This window comes from Hippocampus bargibanti, linkage group LG04 (genome assembly GCF_051943395.1).
Source record: "Hippocampus bargibanti isolate YZ-2025 linkage group LG04, ASM5194339v1, whole genome shotgun sequence".
Lineage (NCBI taxonomy): Eukaryota > Metazoa > Chordata > Actinopteri > Syngnathiformes > Syngnathidae > Hippocampus > Hippocampus bargibanti.
Window position 1 is genome coordinate 27,371,161 of NC_142737.1, and position 13,375 is coordinate 27,384,535.

The 13,375-nt window shown below is 41.8% G+C and overlaps 1 protein-coding gene across 3 annotated transcripts in view; it reads right to left on the reverse strand.

The window, feature by feature from the left end:
• unc5db (unc-5 netrin receptor Db) overlaps nt 1–13,375 on the reverse strand; it is a 255,429-nt gene that overhangs the window by 145,199 nt on the left and 96,855 nt on the right. The window lies entirely within an intron of this gene.

The window sequence follows — 13,375 nt, forward strand, 5'->3', positions numbered from 1 at the left end:
TGATCAAATTGAATTTGCACAAAATAATGTGACAGTAAATATTTGTATTCATTTTTGTGGCTGCTGGGCTCAGTGTGTCAAAGCAAGCTGTGGTCACATGGAGCGCCGTACAGCAAATAGCTCATGAAGTCACGACATTTGAATAGCTAGAGCAAATAAGGCAATTTATCCTTCATGCTAACTTTATGTCATTTCAGCAGATTATGCATATATTTTAAAGAATTAGATCGGATATGTGGAAAGAGCTCATTAATAAGCGTATTGTCGCATGAGGCCCAGAGGATACGATAACTCTTTACGGCCGCTCTTCACCTCTCACTTCGATTTTTGAGGAAATATTTGATTGGATTGGATTTGCCTTTATTCATCTCGCAGTGGAGAAATTTACATTTGACAGCAGCAAAGTAATGAACGGAATGATAGTAGAAAAACAAAATTCAGGACCTGCTGGAAAGGCAGCCACTCTCGTGAAGTCAAAAGAACAAAAAAAAAAAAAAAAAAAACAACATAACAAATAACATGACAACACAAAGACACAGAGTGTCATTCATTCTGAAGGACTTTCTGTACCCTCTTTGTTACACGAAGCAGTTCCAGGTGAAAGAGGAGAGGATAAAAGCATCTCTTCACCAGTGGATCAAGGACATCATGGTAGAACGTGCACGTCTACTACAAGCTAAATGTTGAAAGCAAACACACAGCTGTATCATCCATTGATGAAAAGATTGTCTCACATCTTGTCACGGTTTGTGAGGTGGTGATGGCGGGTACGGATCCCAAGAAGCAGGCAGGAGTTAGTAGGAGGTTGTTTGACAAATTGTATTAAATTAAAGGTCAGCAGGAACAAAATGTAAAACATCAAATTCATCTGAACAGAAAAAATACAAAGTAGCAAAAGAAGACCAAAAGTAAAAGTCCGCCAAGGTTAAACAAACATACACAATGCATGCAGCAAACAAGCAGCAAACAATGAACCGACAACGGATGGTCGTGCCGGGTGTCCTTTTAAGTGACAGTGATTATAACGACCAGCACCTGTGAGGCTGCCGGCAGGGCTGACGTCGCTACCTGTTGGTCGCCAATCTGATCGGGACAACCAGCACCTGTGCAGGTGCAGGCGGGGCCGACAGCGCCCCCCCGTTGGTCGCCAACCAGATCATGACAGTACCCCCCCTTCAAGGGGCTGCTTCCAGAAGTCCCAACAGTCTCCCAAAAGATCCACTCGCCAGGGAACGGTCGGTGGAGAGGGAAACCGCTGCCTCTCCAGCATACGACGGGCGGCGGCCTGATGGGAACGGGACTCGGCCTGGGGTGGACGAAGACGCGGCACGGATCGCCGTGGGCGTGAGTGGATCCCTCTCGCACGTTCACGCGACGGCGCATGGCTCAACGTGGACATCGAACTGCCAGGCGCAGAATGGCACCCCGTACGGCCGTATGGGACCAGGTCTCGGCCGGACGCCGACGTGGGCGTGAACTGCCCGGCACCGGGGGAACTAGACCAGTCCAGAGCCGTTCCAGGATCCAGCGGTGAGTGGGGTCTCAGACTGACGTTGACGCGGACGTTGCACGGCTCGTCGTGGATGAGATTCAATTCGTCATGCACAACGACTGCGTGGCTGGACGTGGGCGTGCACTGCCAGTCACCCAGTGTCACCCTGGACGGCCACCTGGAAGGAGGTCTCGGCCGGACGTTTACGTGAACGTTACGGCTCGTCGAGTGATGCAATTCAAACTCGACGAGGCTCGGGCTAACGTGGACGTAGCATTGCCAGGCACAGTGTGGAAATGAGACGGGTCCGATGTACCTGCGGGATCCGATGGTTGGTCGGTTCATTCTGTCACGGTTTGCGAGGTGGTGATGGTGGGTACGGATCCCAAGAAGGAGGCAGGAGTGAGTAGGAGATTGTTTGACAAATTGTACTAAAATAAAGGTCAGCAGGAACAAAATGTAAAACATCAAAATCATCTGAACAGAAAAAATACAAAGTAGCAAAAGAAGACCAAAAGTAAAAGTCCGCCAAGGTGAAACAAACACATACACAATGCATGCAGCAAACAAGCAGCAAACAATGAACCGACAACGGATGGTCGTGCCGGGTGTCCTTTTAAGTGACAGTGATTATAACGACCAGCACCTGTGAGGCTGCCGGCAAGGCAGCCTCACAGGTGCCGACAGCTCCCCCCGTTGGTCGCCAACCAGATCATGACACATCTCCTGTCCCACGTGAATCCGATTCAATTCCAAGCTGCGAAAGTTCCACATACGCATCGGCGCTCCTTCTTATCGCAGCCTCCTCAAGCCATGCATCCATCCAGCCGCAGACTGTCCAACAGCACCGACCTTTCCGCTGAACAAAGCGGGGCTGTGAAGATGCTGCCCATTGCAGGCGCAAAAAAGCACAATGGCCCCAGAGCTGTCCAGCAATGATAGTCGAATGGCACCGACATTCCTCCCATTCTTCGTCAATGGATGCTACAGCTGCGTGTTTGCTTTCAACATTTAGCTTGTAGTCGACGTGCACATTCCATGTCCCTGATCCACTGGTGAAGAGACGCTTTGATCCTCTCCTCTTTCATGTGGAACTGCTTTGTGTAACAAAGAGGGTACAGGAAGTGCTTCAGAATGAATGACACTCTGTGTCTTTGTGTTGTCATGTTATTTGTTATGTTGTTTTTTTTTTTTTTGTTCTTTTGACTTCAAGACGGCGCCGCGAGAGTGGCTGCCTTTCCAGCAGCTCATGTATTTTGTTTTTCTACTTTCATTCCTTTCATAACTTTGCTGCTGTAAAATGTAAATTTCTTCACTGCGAGACCAATAAAGGCAAATCCAATCCAATCCAATCCAAAAACAGTACTGGCATATTCATGCTGCCGAAAAGGCGCAACCGCTCAGCACAGTCTCCTCATTGAAGAATGTTGTGGCCCGTATTTGTTCCACACGACGCACAACAACACAAAGTCACAAAAGAAAACACAAAAACAAGACAAAAACAACAACAACAAAAGCACGTCTCATTAGAGCACTTGCTGACGGCTGCCTACTCGAGCACCATCTTGGACTCTTAGATATAATCATAATATAATCACAATCATAATCATTATTATTGAATTTATAAATAAAATGCATGTAAATCATGGATCATAGATCTAAAATAATTGCATGTGATCCATGCGCACCAAATCCAACAGACATTTAAGCAGCTTCTTCCCCCAAGCCATTAACTCTCTGAACAGTAATCCAAATAGAACTGTATCGTGCCTCCATTTTTCTCCATTTTGGATGATACTAGTGCAGCGTGCTCTACCAGAGACAAACTCCTTGTGTGTTCTACATACTTGACAATAAAGATGATTCTGATTTTGATGTGATTATGATTAGGATTTTCATGCCCTGACCGCTTTTCCCTGCTCCTATCAACATCAAGACGCCCAACCAAAATACAGTACGGTACAAAACAATGAAATTATTTCTAAAATGTAAGGAAACAATCTCTACTCAGTCAGCAACCATCGAGAACTAGCACAGCCCTGGTGAAGAATTACACAAATTGTGTGTGTGTGTGTGTGTGTGTGTGTGTGTGTGTGTGTGTGTGTGTGTGTGTGTGTGTGTGTGTGTGTGTGTGTGTGTGTGTGTGTGTGTGTGTGTGTGTGTGTGCGTGCGTGTGAGAGAGAAAGAGAGAGAGAGAGAGAGAGAGAGAGAGAGAGAGAGAGAGAGAGAGAGAGAGAGAGAGAGAGAGAGAGAGAGATTAAACTGATAAGTAAAAATGTGTGTTTTGTTATTCAGATATAGTTATCATTCAGGAGTTTTTTTTTCTTTTCAAAACCTAATTGATTCCAATAATTAATTTGACACTGTAACAAAAAAGTTACAAATAATTGTGTACAATGATCATCATGCCAAGTGATCCAAAATGTTAGTAATTGCACAACATATATGGAATGTTCCAATTATTATTGCACCAAAGGATTGATTTGGCTTTAGAAAAAAAATCTCATGGCCGACCATCAAAAAAACAAACAACTACAACAGTATCAACATCTTGTACAGCCCACTCACACAGAATGTTTGTGAAAGCTTAGCTTTCCTTGCAATACAACCCTACCCCATCAAGGCAGCTCGAGCGATTCAACAGTATCAACAGCATTCAAAGTCTTTGTATCCCACCGCAGCATCCTGGTTGTATTTTGCCTTTGTCATGTGTCTCTGTTTTCCTCTGCCTCTCTGCTTTGCAGGGAGCGGCCCAGAACTCGGGGGCAGAGACCCCTTCACCTGATTCACATCAACCTGAGTATATGGCAGCCTATTTAGCCATTTTCTCCTTAAAAATGATACACGATCCTTGACCTCCACACTGTGGATTGCTACATTGCTTCCTTTTTTTCTCCTTCCATGTGGTCCAAACCGATGATTTAGTTAGTCTTTGTAGTCAAGAGTATTTCTCTGAATAACCCAATTTTCAGTTTGCTTCACTTACATTCTTTACTTGACGACATCACTTATATTTTTGAATACAGTAATTTTGGGGTGCTACTTTGGAGATTTTTTTTTAGATCAAGATCTCTGCCAATTTGGTGCAAGCTTTTTGTTGAACTCGACTCATCATAACACGGAATCCAATTGTGACATTTAAAATCAAATTGACCCCACCTCACCCTTTCTCAGGCATCATTGTCCTTGAGAGCTAGCACGGCTAAAACAATGTGATGATACGTCTGTGTAAGCTCTCAGTCGTACAGGAGTGGTCCATCGATGAGAAGGTTTCTTCAGCCGTCATCTGTACAAAAGTGAAGGTTTCGGACGTTTCGCCTCCTATCCAAGAGGCTTCGTCAGCGAACTAAAGTCTGACTGGTCGTATCGGCCCCATTTATATATCCCTAATGTCCAGACCTGGTGGCGCCGGACACAGCTATGATAGGTCCCTACTCTCAGGTTGGGGGGGGGGGGCGCGGGACCCCCCCCCCTGTGGCACCACTGATTGTTCCTACATTCCTGACTAACGATTGGCCTATTACACCCACTCCCCCCGGTATCACCTCATCAGCATAACGACCCTCATCAGCATTGCGAAAGTTGCCTAACCTGTTTTGCCTGAGCAGGCTATTGTATGAACGATCCAAATTGAACCTCACACCACCAGACCGGTTTAATGAAGGATTTTGTTGTTTTATAAGAATCGCCTCAATCGCCCCAACCTGAGAGTAGGGACCTATCATAGCTGTGTCCGGCGCCACCAGGTCTGGACATTAGGGATATATAAATGGGGCCGATACGACCAGTCAGACTTTAGTTCGCTGACGAAGCCTCTTGGATAGGAGGCGAAACGTCCGAAACCTTCACTTTTGTACAGATGACGGCTGAAGAAACCTTCTCATCAATGTGATGATAGGATAGCAGAGAGACAAGTGATGGAGGTTGCAATCGTTACTGTATCCAACAGCCACATCCAACAGTTACATTTGCTTCACTTGAAAGGTCTATTTTATGATCCATTCCATATCTATCACATATAAAATTGACAGGGTAAATTACACTCCATTTAATATAACAATGTATGAATGGTAGAATTTGAAAATGATATTAATTATTGTTAGTATTGTTTCTTAGCAAGATACAATGCAGTTTAATACCATTTCAAGTGTTACCTAATGGAATACATATTATGTTAGTTAGTTTGTTAGTTCAGCATCAAATCCAAATTGTGAATTTTGCTAAAACATCCCAGCCATGTGCCCAAACTAACTTTGTTAAACAAGCAAACAAACAAACAAACACACACACGCACACACACACACACACGCACGCACGCACGCACGCACGCACGCACACACACACACACACACACACACAAACACACATTCATACGTGCATACATGCATATATGTATACATGCGCACACACACACACACACATACACACACACACACACACACACACACACACACACACACACACACACACACATACACACACACACCACACATTCATACGTGCATACATGCATATAAGTATACATACATACATACATACATACATACATACATACATACATACATACATACATACATACATACATACATACATACATACATACATACATACATACATACACATAGAAATCACCCATAGACAGTTGAGTGATTGTCAGCAATGGAGCTTTTGCCACACTGACAAAAGCGTCCGAAGGCTCAATGACACACTTAAGAAAATGATAAGATCACTCGTTCTTCATGTAAAGTACTGCAGGGCCGCAGTTATTGTCAAGAAGCTGCAACTCTCTTCGGATGGATTCCATTTAAATCAAGCTCAGCAAGCAGAGTAAAACAACCTTATCGAAGAAAGTAAGCAGAGAGGAATTATCTGGAGTACGCCAGACCACACTCAGCACTTTTGGATTTACATTGAGATTTGTCATGACTTCAGATACATAAAAGTCTTGAAATGGAGTTGAAATACAATAAACTCAGTAATGAGAGACATATGTACCCCAATATAATTGAATATTGGGGAGAGAAACATGTCAGTCGTTTCTTTGCTTAATTCCCACTGAAATGTAACTTTAAACTGAAACTGAGTCTTGAGATCACTTTGCAAAAGTATTGTTCTTTTCCGTTGCCCAAGTAAGGATGGGAGTACCTTGTTTGTAAAGTCTCTTTGAAAAGTTGGATTTTGTGCCAAGTCTGCATTGTTCTTGCTCATTGTGCATGTTTTTTGAACACACCTTTTCATTCCATTGAACTTGTCAATGTGAATGGATACAGCGTTCTGTGGAAAGTCAGCTTCAATACAAATCACCTTAGTGATTTGCCTCTAACGTGGAGGCTGTCAGTGATAGAAGTCTGGACATGTGAAGTCAGCAGTCTTGTAAGCAGTGGCGGACCGTTAAGGCCAGCAAAGCCTCCTCTGCTGGCTGAAAATACAGTAAAGTCTCGTTATATTGATATTCAAGGGAGTCCGAAAAAATATCGATATAACCGGGACTATCGATATATCCGACCCTGTTTGCATGTAATTTTCTCCGTGCGTGCATAGAAATAGTATCGATATAACCGGGGCTATCGATATATCCGATATCGATATAACGAGACTTTACTGTATATGAATCACGGACTGTTAATTATATTTTGTCCATGAATTCTTATTAAATAATTCAAAATGGTCTTCCAGCTTCTTTTCATTACTTTTCCCCTGTTGCACTGCTTTCAGACCTATGTTTTCGTATTTAAGCATTTAACCAATCATATTTCAGCCATCACTTGTTACCAGGGTGAGATATCTACCTGCACGGCTTCACAATCGGTACTGCAGGCCATATCGCATCAAATGTGTCAATCAAACTGTTGCTTTAAACCAGGGGTGTCAAACATACGGCCCGTGGGCCAGAACCGGCCCCAAGGAGGTTCAATCAGGCCTGCAGGATAATTTGAAAGTGGAAAAATGCATAAAAGACATGGAATTGATATTTTTAATTCACTGCAATTCATGGATTATCCTCTAAGGGGCGCACTCGTTCCATCAGAGTAGAAGACACGCTGCATCACTGAGACAGACTGAAAACAGCAGACGGTGTCAATGCGCCATCTGCTGCTTGTTACGACGTTGTTAATACCTTGGTCTCTACCTCTCCGCTACACCCTCATTAGCCAAAATGTCGTTATCCAAACGGAGAAAAGTAGATAAGGAGTGTAGAATTTTCAAAGAAAAATGGACCACGTCCTATTTATTTACAGAGATGCACGGAAAACATTTGCGCTTGGTGTGTTTGCAACAAGTTTCGGTATTGAAGGAATACAATATTCGACGCCACTACGAGACTCATCACGGCGAAAAGTATGACGGGTTGCAAGATCAACTGAGAAGAGAAAAGATTAACGAATTGCTGGCGGGTCTGAGGAAACAACAGTCAACTTTCATCCGGAGCCGAGAAGTCAATGAAGCAGCGGTAAAAGCCAGCTACCTCATTGCTAGCGAAATAGCATTAGCATCGAAGCCATATTTCGACGGTGACTTTGTTAAACGATGCGTGATGAAGGTGGCTGAACTTGTATGTTCCGAGAAGCGAAAAGCTTTTGCCAATATTATCCTGACGAGGAATACTATAGCAGAGAGGATTTATTGCATTTTCCGTGGCGATTGACGAGAGCACTGACATCACAGACGTGGCCTAACTGGCCATATTTATTCGAGGAGTTGATGAGACATTGACTGTTACTGAAGAGTGTCTTGAGTTGGTGCCAATGATGGACACCACAACAGCCGAGGACATTTTCGGCTCTGTCGTTGCTGTATTGGACAGAGTTGGAGTGCACCGGTCCCGCGCTGTCAGCCTGGCTACAGACGGCGCGCCATCCATGGTCGGAAAGAAAGCAGGTGTCGCGACAAAGTTCAAACACAAAGTGCAAGCCCTTAATGGAGGAGATCGTTTCTGGACATTTCACTGTATTTTGCACCAGGAGGCATTGTGTTGCGAGTCGCTGAAAATGGACCACGTACGTCATGGAGGTGGTTGCTCACACAGTAAATTTCATCCGGTCCAGAGGTCTGAACCATCGTCAGTTTGACACATTTCTCAGAGACAGTAACAATACCCACAGCCTGCCATACCACACTTTAATGTTAGTCAGCAGCTTCAAAACAAAAGTTGGATTGGATTGGATTGGATTTGACTTTATTAGTCTCACAGTGGATACATTTACATTATAACAGTTCTGTGATGGAATTCTACTGTTCATACAACTCCATAAATTTTCAGTATGTATTGTATGTGTATGTATGTTTCATGTACGAAGTTTACAGATTTACAGGACAGGTGAACAGTTTCTTCATTACACATTTAAAATCACTCTCCTTAGTTTGTAAGGTGTACGCAGGGATTACATTTAGATTTTATATGCGTATGTGTAAGTGGTTAAAAAATTCCCTTTATTTAAAAGTCTCATTTAATCTTAAAGTGCATGACTATATTTTTCAGTACCAATTAAAGTTTTGTGCCTTTGTACAATCAGTGGGATTAGTTGCAATGCATATTGGTGAATGATAAAAGTTAATTGCACATTTGTCTAAGGAAATATGAGGTGTTTCATGAAATGTTTTGTAAAAGGATAGTTCATTAAATGTCAATATTTTCCTAATGTTCTTCTTTACACCAAAACAAAGGAAATGCATGATATTTTTGCAATTTTTAGCAGAGTATGGTATAATTTTAATGGTCCGGCCCACTTGACATCTCCCTAGGCCATATGTGGCCCGCGATGCAAAATGAGTTTGACACCCCTGCTTTAACCAATCAGATTTCGAGTTGGCAACCCAAAAGTTTTATTACCAACGCCTTCTTGAAGGGCTGGCTATATTAGTTTTCACAAACTGCAAATATATTGTGTTGATGTAATAGCGGTTTTGTTAACCCACAATGACTGAAGGAGGAGAATAAATGGATTTGATTCCAGATTTACTGTTTGAGCCATTTTCAAGACGGACATTTAAAAAAAATGGACATTATTAAAAAGATCGGTGATCTATTTCTTATCTCTTTTCGGTCTGGATTGATTCAGACGCAGCACCACTGAAGGCCTAGCGATGAAATCCATGACCCGTTACTTCTTTTTTAATTTAGTTAATTGCATAGGCTTCTCAACCATACTCAGAAATAATGTAAAGGCTTAGGAAGCCTTTACATGTGATTTTCCAAGTGAACTCGCTTATTGGAGTGTGACACGGGGTCGCCCCTCGGCTTCTTAGTAGAGTTGCAGGGTCTATTCCATCCCCGGCCTTCCTATGTGGAATGTGCAGGTTCTCCTCGTGCCTGCGTGTGTTTTCTCCGGCATTCCAAAGACATACGTGGCAGGCAGATTGAACACTTAATTGTCCGGAAGTGTGTGTGTTAGCGCAGATGGTTTTTCGCGTCTGTGTGCTTTGCAATTGGCTGGCAACCAGTTGTGGGTGGGATAAGCTGCGGCACACCCTTTGATCCATGTGAGGGTCAGTGGATCAGAAAAAAATTACATTGATGTAAGGACAGAATGTGAAAGTGTTTTCTGATGTTTCACTTTTTAAAATCATATTTAACTGGGTATGACTGGGATTCATAACCTGCATCAAATTAAAGATAATTATTTTCAAACACATTCAATCAATGTATGGACTATTCATTCATTTTCTTTTTTTTCCCCACTAGGGTCATGGAGGTTGCTGGTGACTATCCCAGGTGTCTTCGGCCAGTAGGCGGGGGACACCCTCAACCGATTGCCAGTCAATCCCAGGGCACACAGAAACAAAAAAACATCCATGTTCATATGCACACATAGGGACAATATGGATTGTTTAATCAACCTGCCATGTTTTTGGAATGTGGGAGGAAACTGGAGAATCGAGTAAAAACTCCAAACAGGAAGGCCGGAGCTGGAATAAATCCCTGTACCTCTACATTGTGAAGTCGGTGTGCTTATCCACTGGATACTGCGTCACCCCATATATGGAATATGTACTACTTATTTCCGTTTTTAAATAAACTGTTGAAATCAAATACATTTTCCACAGTATTTAAATTCATTGAGATGCACCTGCACAAACCATTCACGACGTTGGATTAATCTAAATATCGAACATCCAGCTAAATTGTGACATGTTTTAAACATTTCATAAAAACAAGCTTTTTTACGCCCCAATTGGAATTGAATGCGCATACCAGTGTACCAGTGATGAAACTATTTGGTGAAATGAAATCAATACTGCAAAAAGTTTAGAATCTCCCATCAAATATTGGGAAGCAGAGCAAAGCCTGGCGTTAGGCTTTGTTCTCTGGGGAGGCAGCCTTTCTGCATTCATCCATCACCCCATGCAGAGTCTCCCTATTCTAGCCAATACCGCAAGCTGTTCTTTACAGAATGACATTGTCATGATTCCAATCTCTTTGCTAAAAGACATATCCGTTACCTTATAATTTTATCATTTCCATTAAAGACATTGTTGTGTCACAATGTACATTTTATACACAGTGTAGTTGATTAATATTCTCTTTTTTTTGTTTTAATGGAGTGGCATTGAGCAGTAAAGTAGCCATTTCCAAACATAGAGGTTGTTGGTTCAATACCCAGCCATCGCCACTCTGTAGAAGTGTCCGTAAACAACACACCGAACCCTTATTACTTCACGATTCTGTGCCAATAGGTGTATATGGTTACAGTGTAAAGGTCATTCAGAACCTGAGGTAGAAAAATGCTGGATCAATGACAACCCTTTTAAGTTGAAGAAGAAAAAAAATTAAACAAACACAAAAACATACTCCTCCCTGTCAAAAAGCATATTGGGGGATTTCAGGGGCAACGTTTCTTCCAATGTCGCTTTTCATAAAAAGCATACTGAATACAATCAGATATAATAACATAACATAACATATATTGTATTTTCCACACTAAAAGGCGTACTGTATTATTAGGTGTGCCTTAAATGAATGGCCTATGTTGTAATTGTTTTTATATATTGGACACATTGGATTAAAAAACACAATCTACAATGCATCCACGATATAGGGGTACATTTCTTCCGTTCTACTCAAGAGGCATTCATGACATGCTTCCAAAAAAGTAACATAACAATGATGTCAATCGAACTACAAAATTGAAAATTGTGCACTAAAACAGAAAATCGAGCGAGGGAATCACAAAATAATATCTATAAGGCCCTACATTTTATTTTGTGATTACCTCATTTGTGAATACACAACCAATTAATAAATAACAAACACTTTCGAGACAGTCAAGTCTCCTACATTTTACTGACATCTGATCATTCTGTTGGAGATACACACAAGTGCCAACAGAGCAGGGAGATATAGAATTTATTTTGTGAATTCCTCGCTTGATTTCCTGATTGGATGCATTACTTTCATTTGGATTGGATTGGATATGCCTTTATTAGTCTCACAGTGGAGAAATTTACATTTCACAGCAGCATAGTTTCTTTCATAGTTTCTTTGAAGTAATGTATGTTCATCAGAGATGATCAATGCCAACTGAAGAAGAGAAGGCAAAAATATGTTCATGCCGTTTGTTGAGACTGTGAAAACGACAGCTCTCTTGGAGCTGCAAGAACAACAACAATAATAATAATAATAATAATAATAATAATAATAATAATAATAATAATAATAATAATAATAATAATAATAATAATATGTAAATGGAAATGTATAAATGTATTATTATTAATGGGGTTTAAGTCAGGACTTTGGGACGGCCATTCGAAAACGTCAATTCTAGCCTGATATATAGCCAGTCTATGACCACTTGTGTGTGTTTGCGGTCATTGTCCTGTTGGAACACCCAACTGCGCCCAAGACCCAATCTTCCGGCTGATGACTTTAGGTTATCTTAAATAATTTGAAGGTAATCATCTTCATGATCCCATTTATTCTCTGTAAAGCACCAGTTGGCAGCAAACCAGCCCCACAGTATAATACTACTTGACGTGCTTGACGGTAGGCATGGTGTACTTGCTGTTAAAGGCCTCACCTTTTCTTCGACTTTTGTTTCGTCTGACCACAGAACTTTCCTCCAGAAGGTCTTATAGAACTTTACTCCAGTAGGTCATATCTTTGTCCATGTGATCAGTAGCAAACTTCAGTCGAGCCTTAAGGTGCCGCTTTTGGAGCAAGAGCTTCCTTCTTGCACGGCATCCTCTTAGTTCATGGAGATGCAAAACACGCTTGACTGTGGAACCTGACACCTGTGTTCCAGCAGTTTCTAATTCTCGGCAGATCTGCTTTTTGGTGATTCTCGGTTCAATCTTCAACCTCCTGACCTTCTCTCAGCAGCAGGTGATAGCTTGTGTTTTCTTCCTGATCATGGCAGTGACAAAACAGTCCCATGCACTTTATACTTACAAACAATTGTTTGCACTGTCGCTCTTGGGACCTGCAGCTGCTTTGAAATGGCTTAAAGTGACTTTGCTCATGTGTTCAAGTCAATGATTCGCTTTTTCACTCCATGTTGAGCTCCTTTGACTTTCCCATTGTAGTGTTTGTGGGTGTTTGCATCCAATGAACCCTATTTAAAAGCCTTAGAGAAGTCACCACCAAGAAGTTAAAAGGCCATGAGGTGAAGCTTATTTCGCTGACACAACTTTCTAAGTAAGCAAAATTGCTAATTCGTGTTGCTGTATATATATTTTGACCCAGCAGATTTGATACATTTTTCTGTTACCCCATGATAAAGTCATAAAAGAACCAAATGTTTTGTGACAAAGAAGTATCTCTTTCAATCACTCTATCAGATAAAAATCAGTTGTAGTATAACTGGACACTCATGAGAGCCATGCACTGTATATTATTCCGATGCAGCCATTTTACCAATTAAAACATAAACATGAATGTATTTA